The 16,126-nt window shown below is 44.7% G+C and overlaps 1 protein-coding gene across 1 annotated transcript in view; it reads right to left on the bottom strand.

Moving 5' to 3' along the window:
- Positions 1 to 16,126, bottom strand: part of LPGAT1 (lysophosphatidylglycerol acyltransferase 1) — a 180,919-nt gene that overhangs the window by 157,778 nt on the left and 7,015 nt on the right. The gene's annotated exons all lie outside the window — the stretch shown is intronic.

Here is a 16,126-nt window from a genome sequence, read left to right as displayed (position 1 = left end):
AGAGGAGGAGGAGGAGGAGGAGGAGGAAGAGCAAGAGGAGGAGGAGGAGGAGGAGGAGGAGGAGGAGGAGGAAGAGCAGAGGAGGAGGAGGAGGAGGAAGAGCCTGAGGAGGAGGAGGAGGAGGAAGAGCCTGAGGAGGAGGAGGAGGAGGAAGAGCCTGAGGAGGAGGAGGGAAGAGCAGGAGCCTGAGGAGGAGGAGGTAGAGCAAGAGCCTGAGGAGGAGGAGGAAGAGCAAGAGCCTGAGGAGGAGGAGGAAGAGCAAGAGCCTGAGGAGGAGGAGGAAGAGCAAGAGCCTGAGGAGGAGGAGGAGGAAGAGCAAGAGGAGGAGGAGGAGGGAGGAGGAGGAGGAGGAAGAGCAAGAGGAGGAGGAGGAGGAGAGGAGGAGGAGGAAGAGCAAGAGGAGGAGGAGGAGGAGGAAGAGCAAGAGGAGGAGGAGGAGGAGGAGGAGGAGGAGGAGGAGGAGAGGAGGAAGAGCAGAGGAGAGGGAGGAGGAGGAAGAGCCTGAGGAGGAGGAGGAGGAGGAAGAGCCTGAGGAGGAGGAGGAGGAGGAAGAGCCTGAGAGGAGGAGGAAGAGCAAGAGCCTGAGGAGGAAGAGCAAGAGCCTGAGGAGGAGGAGGAAGAGCAAGAGCCTGAGGAGGAGGAGGAAGAGCAAGAGCCTGAGGAGGAGGAGGAAGAGCAAGAGCCTGAGGAGGAGGAGGAAGAGCAAGAGCCTGAGGAGGAGGAGGAAGAGCAAGAGCCTGAGGAGGAGGAGAGAGCAAGAGCCTGAGGAGGAGGAGGAAGAGCAAGAGCCTGAGGAGGAGGAGGAGAGCAAGAGCCTGAGGAGGTGAGGAGGAAGAGCAAGAGCCTGAGGAGGAGGAGGAAGAGCAAGAGCCTGAGGAGGAGGAGGAAGAGCAAGAGCCTGAGGGGAGGAGGAGGAAGAGCAAGAGCCTGAGGAGGAGGAGGAGGAAGAGCAAGAGCCTGAGGAGGAGGAGGAAGAGCAAGAGCCTGAGGAGGAGGAGGAAGAGCAAGAGCCTGAGGAGGAGGAGGAAGAGCAAGAGCCTGAGGAGGAGGAGGAAGAGCAAGAGCCTGAGGAGGAGGAGGAAGAGCAAGAGCCTGAGGAGGAGGAGGAAGAGCAAGAGCCTGAGGAGGAGGAGGAAGAGCAAGAGCCTGAGGAGGAGGAGGAGAGCAAGAGCCTGAGGAGGAGGAGGAAGAGCAAGAGCCTGAGGAGGAGGAGGAAGAGCAAGAGCCTGAGGAGGAGGAGGAAGAGCAAGAGCCTGAGGAGGAGGAGGAAGAGCGAAGAGGCCTGAGCAAGAGCAGGAGCAGGAGCAAGAGCCAGAGGAGGAGGAAGAGCCGGAGGAGGAAGAGCCGGAGGAGGAGGAGGAAGAGCAAGAGCTGGAGGAGGAGCAAGAGGAGGAGGAAGGAGGAAGAGCAAGAGCCTGAGGAGGAGGAGGAAGAAGAGCAAGAGCCTGCTTGCAAGAGCGGCCCAAAGTAGCCCCTGAACTATTTTTGGGCGACATGCAACCTGCAATGCGGGTTGCCGCGATCGCAGCACGACAATCGCGACAGACCCGCAACCGCGATTTGAGTCATTCAAATGACGGCATCTCAAATGCCAGTTCCACGTATTGTCATTTGCACATCAGCGCTGTCAAAACACGGGGGCAGATCTGCACGCGATTCAAAACGCAAGTAGTAAGAATGCAGCCTTAGGAAAATGTGCCAGCCTTAGACACAGACTGATGCAGTCTGAAGCCGAACTCCAGCTCACACTGCAGTTACAGTAACCGTTTTTTCTTTTTCTGATAAGGGTTTTATATAAATTAATAAAAGCTGAGCATTGTAAGCACCAGTCAGTGGTAAATGGTTTGTGTCGACCATCTAACTGCAACATCTGAAGGACAGCTTATTCTGTTGAAGAACAGACTTACTGGCTGGATCAAGAGATGAAATTTAAATTAAAGAAAAAAAAAAAAACAAATGCAGCCGCCAGATCTGTGAAATGGTAAGCTGCAATATAATAAAGGTTTGATTTTGGGTTTAATACCACTTAAACTGATATTATACAAAAAATAAATAAAAATAAATAGATTTTTAGGACATATTAAGAAAGACATCCTTTCTGAATACATAATGAATTGTTCCAAACAAGGCCAGAGACATAAGTGTTCATGTCAGTATTGTCACAATAAACTTTGCAGAGACTTGTAAAGTATTAAAGATTAATGAGTCCTATTGATTACAGTTTCTCATCCATCAAACGACCCCCCTTGGCATACACCTAGCCAGAGTGTCTGATCAACATTTTTGTAAAACTGCATGCTGCACAACTCCTAGAGTCTGCAGTCACTGCCAGCTAATGAACTACAGGTCCCAGCATACACAGTAGTTGCAGTTCCCTAAAAGCTGGAAGGATGTAGGCTTGACTATACCTGATCTATACAAAGCTGTTGGATCTTTTTCTATTTATAAGGTTGCTTAGAGATGCACAAGTGTGGTCGGGGACATACAGGCACAAATCACACTGCCCAGGTATGTCATTAAAGTGGAGGTCCACCCAGAAATGGAACCCCCGCTCCCACCTCCGGTGTCACATTTGGCGAAAGAGCGCCGCAGAATCCGCGGCAAACTATACCATGTCGCCCCCCCCCGTCTGTCTTCTGGGAGACACACAGGTCCCAGAAAACACCAGGGACCATTCAAGGCTTCACTTCCCGATTTCCTTACTGAAGTTGCGGGTGCCTCCACCCATGAGTCAAGGGCTTCGGGTGAGGACACCGCGGTCGCCCTGGACAGGTAAGCGTTCTTTTTTTAAAAAAAAAAAAAATCAGCAGCTGCAGTATTTGTAGTTGATGACTTAACTTTTTTTTTGTAGGCGGAACTTCACTTTAATACAGAATTAATAAATAAAAAGACACCGATCGGTTGGATTTTTATGACAACAAAGACCCCATTGGTTTCTTCTGTCATAAATGCTTCTCCCGGCGTGTCAGCAGTACCATACACTGAGCCGCACATATGAAGCTCAGCGTATATTTAAGACACTGTTCTGTGCTGTGTGGATGCAACTCACTTGCGCATGCACAGGAGTGACATAATCGTGGCCTGGCCAAACATCTTGAGAGTCCAAACCCAGAAAAAAAGACCAGTAAAAGATGGAAGCATGGGAGCAGTGACCCTGCAGAACTGGAGGAAATCGACTGGCAGGCAAGTCTGCTACAATACGCCAATATGCTGTGCATACTGGTATATCAACTACACACACACACAGCGACTCCATTTTTACTGCTGGCCGAACTCTCTGATCTCCGCAGATGGTCCCTGTGGGTGCTGGTTTTCACAGCATGGCTGCATTTGCTTTCCATATCCCCCCTGACCGGTGTATGGAGGGCGCTGCGACACATCTTGATGGAATTTGCCAAACGTACATTTTCCTGTGATGACAACATATTTTTTGCACCCTTTTCTTCCCCTGAAGGAACAAAACAGTTCCAAAACGCATTGCGATATCCTGTGAACATGCACGAAGACCTGGCCATACACTTCATTAAGGCCAGTCCGATGCGCCAGCATTTATAGGGTGTCAGCCACAAGATATTGTAGGTCATCATGGTGATCATTTGTTTTATAACCGATTCGGTTACCAATATTATCGTTTGGTCATTTTTTACTGCTGTCCCCCCCCCCCCCAAAAAAAAATAGGAGCACCAGCCGCCACTGCTGCAGATACTAATCTGTGTTTCTGGGCGATCTGGTCACCTGATATGATCCTTTTGTTTTATTTTGTTTTTTGTTTAGCAGTCGCTATGGTATCCTGATCAGAAATTATCCAGCCCTGCATTAATATATCATTCCATTTATTTTTCAAACACTAGCATTGTAGGTACTTGAATTTGACTTGCTATTAGCCTCATGCAGTCCTTGAACACCAGGGCTGGTATATGAGAGGAAGAGGCAATATGTTCATGTGCTGACAAATAGCATGCTGAGAGGAGGAGAAAGCAGAGAGATAAGCTCCTAACTAGGCTGCTTCTCCTTTCATTGCCCAGTCACAGGCTGAAGTAGGTCTATGATGACCTGGCCATCAGCCTGGAAAACCAGTACTGTTAGGCTGCATTCACACCTGAGCGTTTTCAGCTCGTAAAACGCCAGAAAAAAAACGCCCAACAAGCAAAATCCCATTCATTTCAATGGCACCTGTTCAAATCTGAGCGTCTTGTCACCTGAAGCAAAACACCTGAAAAATGCCCCAAGCTCAAAAAAGAACATGAGCGTCTTCGGGGCAGATTACAGGCGTTTTTCTGCCCTTTTACATTGGTGACCTGAACAAAATCGCGGTTAAAAACGCACGACTTTGAAACGCTCAGGTGTGAATGCAACCTAAGGGAAAACTCTGTATTGAATGTGAATTTTGCGGCAAAAGTTTTATTTTACTGTGCTATTCCTTGATCTAATTTTTGGCTGGAGTTCTGCTTTGGTGCCAGGTCAGCTTTAGTGTTTATGTATATCTAAATAAAAAATAAAAGCAAATAAAAAAAAAATGATTTATTTTATATGCAGGCACACTCAGACTGGCCATCAGAACCACTTGTGGTGTTCAAGGGATAGTTCATCTTTACCAAAAAAACTGTCCATACAGATAAGGGGGTCTGTAGATAAAAAAACAAACTGTGCAGCTCTGACTAAAGTTGAGAATGCCATTGCTATAGGTGTAGGCCTTACCGCCTAAAGTCTGACTGGAAAACCTCTAGGAGGTTGCTAAGTGAGGTCTAGCTGTTACTGATCACCTCCACCATCACATGATTGAGCTCAGAGTTGGTGCTTCCAGGTGGAGAGAGAATATGATGTGAGGAGGTTTGAGTCGGAGAAAAATCTCACTCCTGTGATGATGGAGGTGAGCAGTATTGACTAGGCCTCACTTAGCAATGTCCTGGGGGGTATTCCAGTCAGGCTTTAGAAGGTATGTAAATGGACTACACCTATAGCCAAGGGTATTATTCAACATGAGTCAGAGGTGCACAGTTTATTTTTTATCTACAAACTCCTCTTGTCTGTATTCAGCTTTCTGGTAAAGGTGAACTAACCCTTTAGGCTGGGTTCACACATATGCATTGCCAGATATAGCATGTGATTCACACCGCATTGCTGTGCACATCACATGCGATGTCTGTGCGATGCAAATTCAGCCATACAATTTGTAGGGCTAAAATCTCAGTTGTACCAAAATGGTGCAGGACCTTTTTTTTTTTTTTTTTTTTTTTTTGGTCCGCACTGGAATCTGATCGCATGGGTGTTTTTAAAATGTTTAATTTTTTTTTTTGTGAAAGATGTTACGCAGTGTAAACAGATAACTAACACGTTTTTAAAATTGCGCACATTCGTGGAATAGCGCCAAATTTGGTACTCAATAATCTCAATAGGAGAAGCTTTAACATTTTTTACAGGTTACCTGTTTAGAGTTAGAGGGGCTAGAATTATTGCTCTCGCTCTAACATTTGTGGCGATTCCTCACATGTGTGATTAGAAAGCAGTTTACATATGTGTTCGCTTCTTCTTTTTTTTTTTTTTTTTTTTTTTTTTATCACTTTTATTCCTATTACAGTACAAGGAATGTAAACATCCCTTGTAATAGGAATAGAGCATGACAGGTCCTCTTTACAGTGAGTTCTGGGGTCTATTCTATAAGTTCTTTAAGTCCCCACATCTCGCCTCCTAGGCTGGAAAGCCTGAAATAAACAAAAAAAACAAAAAACATCTCTGCTTCCCAGCTGAGCAAACGGCAGTGTTAACATCTGTCATAACGTCTCGCCCGTCCTCCGAAGGTCATAGAGACTGCCGAGGACCATCTGGTCTGCGATATTCTCTATGGTAAACGGCTGCCACTGGCTGATTCATTCTCCAGCTCGCCGATCGCAGAAGCCTGTAGAAGCACTGGAGGGGGGGTGTCCGTTCCCGCCACTTGTAAAAACAATCAAGCAGCTGGACAGCCACTATTATCTTTTTACATGACAGGGAATTGCCGGCAGAAAGAGAAGATATCTGAATGATGCCTACAGCTTCGCCCCCCCCCCCCCCCCCCCCAAAAAAAATAGGAGCACCAGCCGCCACTGCTGCAGATACTAATCTGTGTTTCCCCATTGCCTTGTTATAGCAATGATTTCTAGCAGGCTCATTAAAAATATAGGGATGCGCCGATAAATAAAAGTGCCAATAATGGCATGCTGAGTCCCCAACTGACTTTAATGCAAAAATGCCAGTCACATTAGTTAAATTTAAAAAAATATATATTTTTAAAAACTGTCCAGTTTTTATTTTCCAAGTGCATCCTGAATTGTCGGTTTCGGCACTGTAACTTTCATTTCGGTGCACCACTTGTAAAATTTCTTCAGTCCATCTCCCAACAGCTCCTATAGCATAAAAGGGTGGTGTTTGAGATACGTCATCTCCGGTCAGCTGGAACGCAGGTCACGCGCTAACTGGTAATTCCTATACAATATATGCTGATCCCAGTCTTCTTTGATGCAAGCGCAATACTACTTTTTTTTTTTTAATAAACGATTTGAATTACTGCAAGTAAGAGAGTTTTCTCTCCCTCTCTATATGGCAAAACTGGAGCTTTGAATACCCTATCTACATATAAATTGAATGGATAACGGATGACAGCAGCGGTTTGGATTCATTCCTGTAACCTCATGTATGACATCTTGGATTTTCCCATATGTGTAATTTAACTCCCTATAATAGGGGTCAGTTAAGTTTGGTGAGTGCATTGTGTGTCTGCATGCGGGTGGAGAGAAACCTTTTCCTATACTCCCTGAGGGCGTTATTCACGTGTGGGATCTATATATGGACTTCACAATTTTTATGAATTTTTTATCATTTAAATGAAGATGTATTTATTTATTCACTACGGTGATATGCAATTTAGGATACAAAAGAGTGGTTCCTTAGTTTCTTTTCACGTTATAGGTGTTTTTTGCACTTTACAACACGCAGCTTTTTATTGTAGATTATTTGTTTTTTGGTCCTTGACTTGCACGGGTTTGGAACCGATTGGTTCCTGTTTTGTCTTTTATAGCTCCTATAGCATGTCCACAGTCTCTGACCATCTCTTGTATTGTACCTATAGCCTTCCAGTATATCCTCTTGTGTGTCTACTGCCTATATTCACCCAATTTAATGTGTAGCCCCTTGGTGATGTTGAGGGCCGCACTTGAGACTCCCCCTTATCAAGAAAGTTGACCACCGTAGGTCTAAAGGAGGAGTGCCCGACCAGTGACCCGGGGGCCACATGTGGCCTGCGGATCCCTCCGACGTGGCCTGCGGATCCCTCCGACGTGGCCGGCGACCTCCTGCTCTGGGATGGCTGATCAGCAAGTCCAGAATGTGGGTTCCCGACCCGCCATCCCAGACTATCAGTGTTGTCAATGAAGCCGGGGTAAAGAAGGAAGAAAGCATCTGCTTCTTGTATAGCAGGGGCTCTGTCACAGGCGGAGCACCATGCACTCTGCCTGGGACAACAGCAGCCGGCCATGCCTGAATAGAAGACTGTTATTAAAGGTAAGTTTTTTTTACTAAAATCACAATGCATGTATGGTAGAGCTGCACGATTCTGGCCAAAATGAGAACCACAATTTTTTTGATTAGAATATATATAAATATCACGATTCTCTCACGGCGTAAAATCTTTCACATTATACAAAAAAAAAAGTCTATTCCTTTGCTGTAAAAGGCAAATTGATACAATGTTTAGACTTACGGTCCTTTCACACGGGACGGATCCGTGATGATCCGCCCCGTGAACATCCGCTTGCTCAGCGGTGATCGCTCCGTCGATCCCCGCTGAGCAGGCAATGGACAGGTCTGTCTCTGCATACTGTGCAGCGACGTACCTGTCAGAGTGCCGCTCTCCCCTATGGGGGATCAGATGGGGGATCGGATGACGACGGACCGTAAAGTCCGTCATCACCCGATCCGGTCACGGATGGAAAAGTAGGTTTTTCCTCCGTTAGACTTTTTCGGATCGGAGCGGTTCGGATGTCAAAGGACATGTCAATGCTGACATCCGACGCTCCATAGAGGTCTATGGAGGGTCTGTTCAGGTCCGCCTAAAAAACTGACAGGCGGACCTGAATGGATCGTTCATGTGAGAGAGGCCTTAACATTTTTAAAACTTGGCAGACTGCCCAGACTTTGACGGCTGAGAGCAGAGAGAAAATTCTCTGCATACCAAAGATCGGGAAGATCGGGAAACACTTTGTCCAGATCGCAACTGGGAAAAAAATTGTGATTCTTGACGATTAATCTGTTATGTTCTGCACTGGTTACTGGGCTCTTGCGGGTTACCTACACTGAGCCATAAACTTCTGCTATTACCTACGGGTTTGGTGCGCTATCTGAAAGTGTACCACACCTCAAAGATATCCACAGGTGCACTGTACCCATGGTGTGGGTAAACCCCAGCGCATGTGTGTGAAAACAGTCTTCTGCCCCTTTCACACAATCAGTCCGACCCAATCGGACCCCCCATTCTCCTCCATGGAGCGGCAGATATAAAAATGGACTTGAGTCCATTTACACCTGCCCATCTCTGAACCAATCTGCTTAATAAAACAGAAGGGAATCTGTTCCCTTCCACCTGGGCAGATGGGATGGAGAGTGAACACAGACCTGCCATCCGCCCACTCCGCTCATTGTGGCCTACGACCGGTTACCAAGTCGCTTAAGTGGACCTAGTTCTTCAAAAGGTTGGGCACCCCTGGTTTAAAGCCTCGTCAGCTGTCAATACTAACTTTGCCTAACAATTGCCCTGGCATTTCAATGCCCGCTCCCCCCTCTGGCAATAGCTAGATTAGTATGTTGGGTAAACCTCATGTCCAAATGCTCCCCTTCTTCCGGTCTTTCTGCATTGTGAGAGGTGGGCGCAGATTACACAAAGCGGGGCTAACCATGGGAACATTTGGCATTGTTTATTGTTGTTTATGGTTTAAAGTTGCTCTACTGGTAAAGTGTTTTATAAAATTTTTGTTAAAGTGGTTCTAAAGGCAGAAGGTTTTTTTACCTTAATGCATGGTCTGCTGCTACTTAAGGACTGCCCGCCGTCGTACGTCGGCTGTTTGAAGAGTAACACGGTTGTTCTGGCAGCAGCTAGCCATAAGCCCGATATCCTCTTCAAGAGTGGACGGTCCACTTTCAAATAAAAGTGGTCTCCGCGGTGGACTCGCCGTGAGATCACTTTTAATCGGGGGCGGGAGAGGGGCCCCCCTCCCGCCGCTTACCAAAGCCGTCGGTAACGATCGGATCCTCTTCCCTCACAGGCTGGATGCAGAGTGAGGGAAAGATGGCCCCCGCTCAGCTCCATAACATTGGAGGGAGGAAGCAACGTCAAACGTCACTTCTGCCTTCCAGTCTTAAAAAGGGGACTTTTTTTATTTTTTATTGCATTTTAGAGTAAATATGAGATCTGAGGTCTTTTTGACCCCAGACCTTACATTAAAGAGGTCCTGTCATGCTTTTTTTCTATTACAAGGGATGTTAACCACTTGCCGACCGCCACACGCCGATGTACATCCCTTTTTTGAGGATGGATATCGTTGTTATGGCAACAGCTAGCTGCCATAACCCCAGTATCCCCGTTTTCGGCCGGCTACAAGATAAAAGTGGTCTCCGTGGCGGATTCGCCACGAGATCACTTTTAATCGTTGGCGGGAGAGGGCCCCCCCTCCCGTCGCGATCCGGTGCCCGATCGCGTCCTTTCCCTAGCTGTGCATGGAGAACGTCAAAACGTCACTTCCGCCCATACCTCTTTAAAGCCACATTTTTTCAAATGACTTTTTTTTTTTTATTGCATTTAAGTCCAAATATGAGATCTGAGGACTTTTTGACCACAGATCTCATATTTAAGAGGACCTGTCATGCTTTTTTCTATTACAAGGAATGTTTACATTCCTTGTAATAGGAATAAAAGCAACCCAAATATTTTTATTTTTTTTTATAGTGTAAAAATAAATAAAATAAAATAAATAAGAAAAAAAAAAATTTTTTTTTTTTTTAAAACGCCCCGTCCCAGCTAGCTCGCGCACAGAAGCGAATGCATACGTAAGTAGCGCCCGCATAAGAAAAACGGTGATCAAACCACACATGTGAGGTATCACTGCGATTGTTAGATCGAGAGCAATAATTCTAGCCCTAGACCTTCTCTAACGCAAAACCTGTAGAATTTTTTAAATGTCGTCTATGGAGATTTTTGAGGGTAAAAGTTTGGCGCCATTCCACGAGCGCGTGCAATTTTGAAGCGTGACATGTTGGGTATCAATTTACTCGGCGTAACACTATCTTTCACAATATAAAAAAAATTGGGCTAACTTTACTGTTGTCTTATTTTTTTATCCAAAAAAATGATTTTTTTCCAAAAAAAGTGCTCTTGTAAGACCGCTGCGCAAATACGGTGTGAAAAAAAAAAAAAAAAAAAGTATCGCAATGACCACCATTTTATTCTCTAGGGTGTTAGAAAAAAAAAATCTATAATGTTTGGGGGTTCTAAGTAATTTTCTAGCAAAAAAAAAAAAAACTGTTTTAAACATGTAAACACATTTAAATTCCAAAACGAGGCTGGTCTTTAAGTGGTTAACATTCCTTGTAATAGGAATAAAAGTGACCCAAAATTTTTTTTTTTTTTTTTTTTTTTTTTTTTTTTAGGCCCACACATGACATAGTTGTTGGCAAATCCAAAGGAGATTACACAGAGATCATACAATCAGATTGTAGAGCCGGGTTGATTTGCTCCTAACCTGTCTGATCCAGGTTTCTTGGAGGAGGTCTGCTAAATGTCAGTTTGTGGTTACATAGCTAGTTAGGTTGAGAAGAGAAAAAAAATAAACAAATAAATAGGAAAAAAACTCCATACACAGAAACCTATACTCCTAGACAATCCAGAGGAAGGCAAAAAAAAAAAAAACCTAGAGCATGGGCCAATTTGCTCCAAGTAGTTACAGTTATCAAATTAAATTACAGTTAAATACAAATTAAAAGTATGGAAGGGCTAGACCCCCTGTCAGTTTTTATTGCCTTCTGTGCTGGGGGGATTCGTCCCTCTCTATTTTTCCTGGTGACCATCATCACAGACAGAAGGCGTTGGGACACCCAGAAATGTTGAGTTGTCACCAGAAGAAAAACTCCACACAGGACACGTGTTCTTGTAAAAACTCTCTAAGAAAGGGGAATTATATTTAAAGTATAAGGCAAAACACTTTTTCTTTAGCTTTGGATAGAGTGGAGAGGGATTAGAACCTCTGTCAGTTTTTATTGCTGTCTGTGCCATTAGGGACATACACCCTATTTGTCCTGTTTATCATTATGATTGAAAGTGCCCACCCCCCCCCCCCCCCCGCCCCTCTCCCTTTTAGTTTGTGTTTTTCTTTGTTCTTGAAAGGGGTCCTCCAGGCCTGTCATTTGGGACCACCTCTAGTCCTGTTGGTCAGGGCAGGTGGTTTATATTGTAGTATACACAAAATGTAACTTTCAATATGGTTATTGTTACCACTTTTATTTTCCCCTGCGTGTGGAAGAACTACTTTGTTCCTTTTGTGTCACAATTTCCTTTGTCTCAATAAAAGTAAAATTTACCAGAAAGTGAAAGTAAAAGAAAAAACCCAAATTTTGGGTTGTCCCCAGAAAAGTAATATAGAGGAAATCTTCCAATGGAGACACTAGTTCGGGTGACCCCCAATGAAGTCCTTTATTTGCAGGGATTTCCTCTCACTTTCTGTTTTGGCTATGGGACAGGAAGTGATGGTAAATCTCCGAAATGGGAGATTTATGGGCTGGAAAAAAAAAAAATGGCAGGGGTTATAACCCTCTTTTCTGAATCCAAAATGAAAGAAAAAGTTTTTGCCTATAGTTTTACTTTAACCACTTCCATACCGGGCCTATTCTGGCACTCCTCTCCTACATGTAAAAATCATCTTTTTTTTGCTAGAAAATTACTCAGAATCCCCAAACATTATATATTTTTTTAGCAGAGACTAGGGAATAAAATGGCGATTGTTGCAACTTTTTGTGTCACACGGTATTTGCGCAGGAATTTTTCAAACACCTTTTTTTGGGGTAAAAAAAAAAAACAAAAAAAAACCAAAAAACAGTAAAGTCAACCCAATTTTTTTGTATAATGTGAAACATGATGTTATGCTGAGTAAATAGATACTTAGCATGTCACGCTTTAAAATTGCGCACACTGGAATAGCGCCAAACTTTGGTACTTAAAAATCTCCATAGGCGACTCTTTAAAATGTTTTACAGGTTAAGAGTTAGAGGAAATCTTGGGCTAGAATAGTTATCGCTCTAACGCACGCAGGGATACCTCACATGTGTGATTTGAACGCGGTTTACATATGTGGGCGGGACTCGCGTATGCATTTGCTTCTGTGCGCAAGCACACGGGGATGGGGGCGCTTTACATTTTTTTTTATCACTTTTATTCCTATTACAAGGAATATCCCTTGTAATAGGAATAGTGCATAACAGGTCCTCTTTATGGAGGGATGTGAGGTCTACAATTATTCACATCTCTCCTCCAGGCTGAAAAGACAGATCAAAAAAAAAAAAAAATAAATCTGTGTCTCGGCCTTTCCAGCCGAGTCCCCAGCTTTGTTTACATCCTCCGGCCCGGATGAGACATCATATCGCGACTGGGCCTCCGAGGGTCATAGAGAAGACTGGGGACCATCTGGTCACCAGAAATCTCTATGATCAACTTCCGGCGGCGACAGATTCGTCCTGCAGCTCGCCGATCGCACGGGCGAGCCATGAGAAGCACCGAAGGGCAGCGGGGGGGGGGAGGCCTTGGGCTGGAAGTGATTAAACTCTCTAAAGCTGGCCAAACATTATACAATTTTCCCCTCCCACCGCCTGTAAGAACGATCAAGCGGCTGAACTGCACAGAATCGCCGGCCAAAAAAGATATCTGAATGTAGCTGCGGGCATCATTCAGCTATCCCCACTCAGTTCTGTACGTCATGTGACGTCCTTGGGCTGGAAGTGGTTAAACTCTCTAAAGCTGGCCAAACATTATACAATTTTCTTGTTCAATTTCCTTTAGATTTACCTTCTACTATATAGTGTAAGGACCTGCCTAATTGCATACAAATTTTAAAGTGTTTAGGTTTGACCCCTTATATTACAGACAGTCTCCGAGTTACAAACATTCTAGTTATGAACGACTCGTACAAACAGAGGGAGACAACAGGAAGTGAGAGGAAATCTACTCCTATGAAGGGAAATTCACTCCTGTAAGAGTTATCATGGGAAAAAAAAAAAGGTGTCTCCACTGAAGGTTTATCACCAATCCTTGTTTCCATGACAGCCCAAAATTTTCAAAATCCAATTGTCATTGGGACAGAAAGTGAGGTGAAAGCTTCTGAACAGGGGCACAGACAGCAAAACAAACATTACAGGGGTGTTGACCCTTCCCTACGCTATCCAAAAAAGTTAAGAAAGCATTTTTGGCTGGAGTTACATTTAAATTTTTATTTTTTACCTTTTCCAACTTGCATACAAATTCAAGAACAAACCTACAGAACCTATCCTGTTTGTAACCCGGGGACTGCCTGTATATGGTTTTGGTAAATCTAAAGGAAAATTGTATAAATGTATGGCAGGCATAAGAATGGGAATTCTATTTACGTTCGAGAGATTTTCTCTAATTTCCTGTTTCACCTCCAGGACAGGAAGTGAAGGAAAACCTCCCCAGCCAGGGACAGGCAACAAAAAATAATCTCAAAAGGTATGAGAAGGGAAGAGAGGGAGAACCCCGTAAAACAAAAAAAAACAAAAACAAAAAAAAAAAACACAAAACGGTTTTGGCGTTAAATACCTAAATACAAGTGTAGGTAACGATAATCCTGCCACTTTATAAACCTCTGGTTCGGTTGAATCTAAAGTATTCCGTCAAGTTCTGGTCACCAATCCTCAGGGCAACAAAATTAAAATGGGGACTGGAGGACCTCAATTATAAGGAACGCTAAATTTATTCTAGAGACGCTTAAGAGGAGATATAGTTACATAGTAGGTGAGGTTGAAAAAAAGTCCAACCTATGGATATATGATACGATAGCGATATACAAATATCTCAATGGTGATCCCAGCGTAAGTATGAAACTGTTCAGTCTCAGGGAGTGTAAGAGAACACGGGGCCATGCGATGAGACTGGAGGAGGTCCAACCTTAACCACTTAAGGACCAGAAGATTTGCCCCCTTAATGACCAGGCCATTTTTTTGAGATAAAGCGCTGTCACTTTAACTCACAATTGCGCAGTCGTGCGACGCTGTACCCAAAAATGTCCTTTTTACCCTACAAATAGAGCTTTCTTTTGGTGGTATTTGATCACCTCTGCGGTTTTTATAATTTGCGCTATAAAAACAAAAAAAGAGCGACAATTTAAAAAAAATAAATTAAATTGCAATAAGTGTATATTGATTGGTTTATGCAAAAGTTACAGTGTCTACAAAAATAGGGAATAGATTTATGGCATTTTTATTATTACATTTTTTTTTTTATTATTATTAGTAATGGTGGTGGTCTGCGATTTTTAGCGGGACTGCGACACTGCAGCGGACAGATTGGACACTTTTTACACTATTTTGAGACCACTGACATTTATACAGCGATCAGGCCTGAAAATAGCCACTGATTACTGTATAAAATGTCATTGGTAGGGAAGGGGTTAACACTAGGGGGCGATCAAGGGGTTAAGTGTGTGTCCCAGGGAGTGATTCTAACTGTGGGGGGATGGGACCGACTGGGGGAGGAGATTGATAGTTGTTCCTAAGCATTAGGAACAACAGATCAGTCTTCTCACCCGACAGAACGGAGATCTGTGTTTACATTGACAGACCCCCGTTCTGTCTCTGTCAAGAGCGATCGCAGGTGCCCGATGGGCATCACGGCCGCCGGCACATGCATCGCCTCAGTCGTCATGCCGTGGGCACCCCGTAGTGCTCTTAAAGCTGCTGACGTACAGCTATGACGGCTCGTCCAGAGGAGCCAACCTTCCGCAGTATAACTGCGGCGGCTGGTCCTCAAGTGGTTAAGCTGTGTAGGGGGTATTTCACTGTCAAGGCAATAAGGTTGTGGAACTTTCTTCCACAATCAGTGGTGTCAGCAGGAAGTATGGATAGTTTTAAAAGACTCTCGGATGTGCATCTTAGCAAACACAATTTACGGCCATACGGGAAATGATTTTCTACACATGCACAGACGATGGACTGTTTTCTTTATTCAACCTTACAAACAATGTAATTCAGGGGTCTCAAAGGACTGGCCTGCGGGCCATTTGCGGCCCGGTTACAAACGGCCCGCAGGCAGGGCCGATCCTAGGTGGGTGGCAGCAGCTAGGAGTTATCGCTCTCTGTCTCCTCTCCCCCGCATGCTGCTGCAGCCCAACTCACAACACAGGAGAGCAGAGCGGAGGGAGGATCCGCCCATCGCCCGCCCACCTGTTCTGTCGAGAAATGCCCCCATCGAATAGTGCCCGGGCTGAAGGGCGCATGCGCCGTATGTAACATCACAACAGCTGATTTTACAATCAGCTGTTGTGACGGCGCAGGCGCACAATAGCTGACAGAATTTTTTTCTGTCAGATTGTGCCCCGCGCTCCTGTGGAGAGTTTATGTCCATGATGGGCGCATTTCTACACGTTGTGGGCAGATTTATGGGCACTTGGCGGAATTACATGTCCAGTGCTGCAAAAGAATAAAACTGATATCCCGCCCCAAAGTACCCATAAATCCGCCCACAAAAAAAAAAAAAAAAAAAAAAAAAAACAGTAAAAATCTGCCCAGCAGAAAGTTATTTTTTTGCAGCACTGGCCATCTAATTCCGCCACAAAGTGCCCATAAATCCACCCACAACGTGTATAAATCAGCCCATCATGGACATGAACTCGCCGAGGGAGCGCGGGGCACAATCTGACAGAAAAAAAAAAATTCTGTTGGCTATCGTGCGCCTGCGCCATCTTAAAAGCTGATGGTAGACATTTTTCAGTCAGATTGTGCCGAGGCACATTCATGTGGAATTTAACATGAAGGGGGCGGATGTTTTCACTGAAGGCCAGTGCTGATCTAACATGAAGGGGGCGGATGTTTTCACTGAAGG

This window comes from Aquarana catesbeiana, linkage group LG04 (assembly GCF_042186555.1).
Source record: "Aquarana catesbeiana isolate 2022-GZ linkage group LG04, ASM4218655v1, whole genome shotgun sequence".
Classification (NCBI taxonomy): domain Eukaryota; kingdom Metazoa; phylum Chordata; class Amphibia; order Anura; family Ranidae; genus Aquarana; species Aquarana catesbeiana.
Note: the sequence above shows the minus strand (reverse complement) of the source record. Positions and strands in the feature narration are given on the sequence as shown.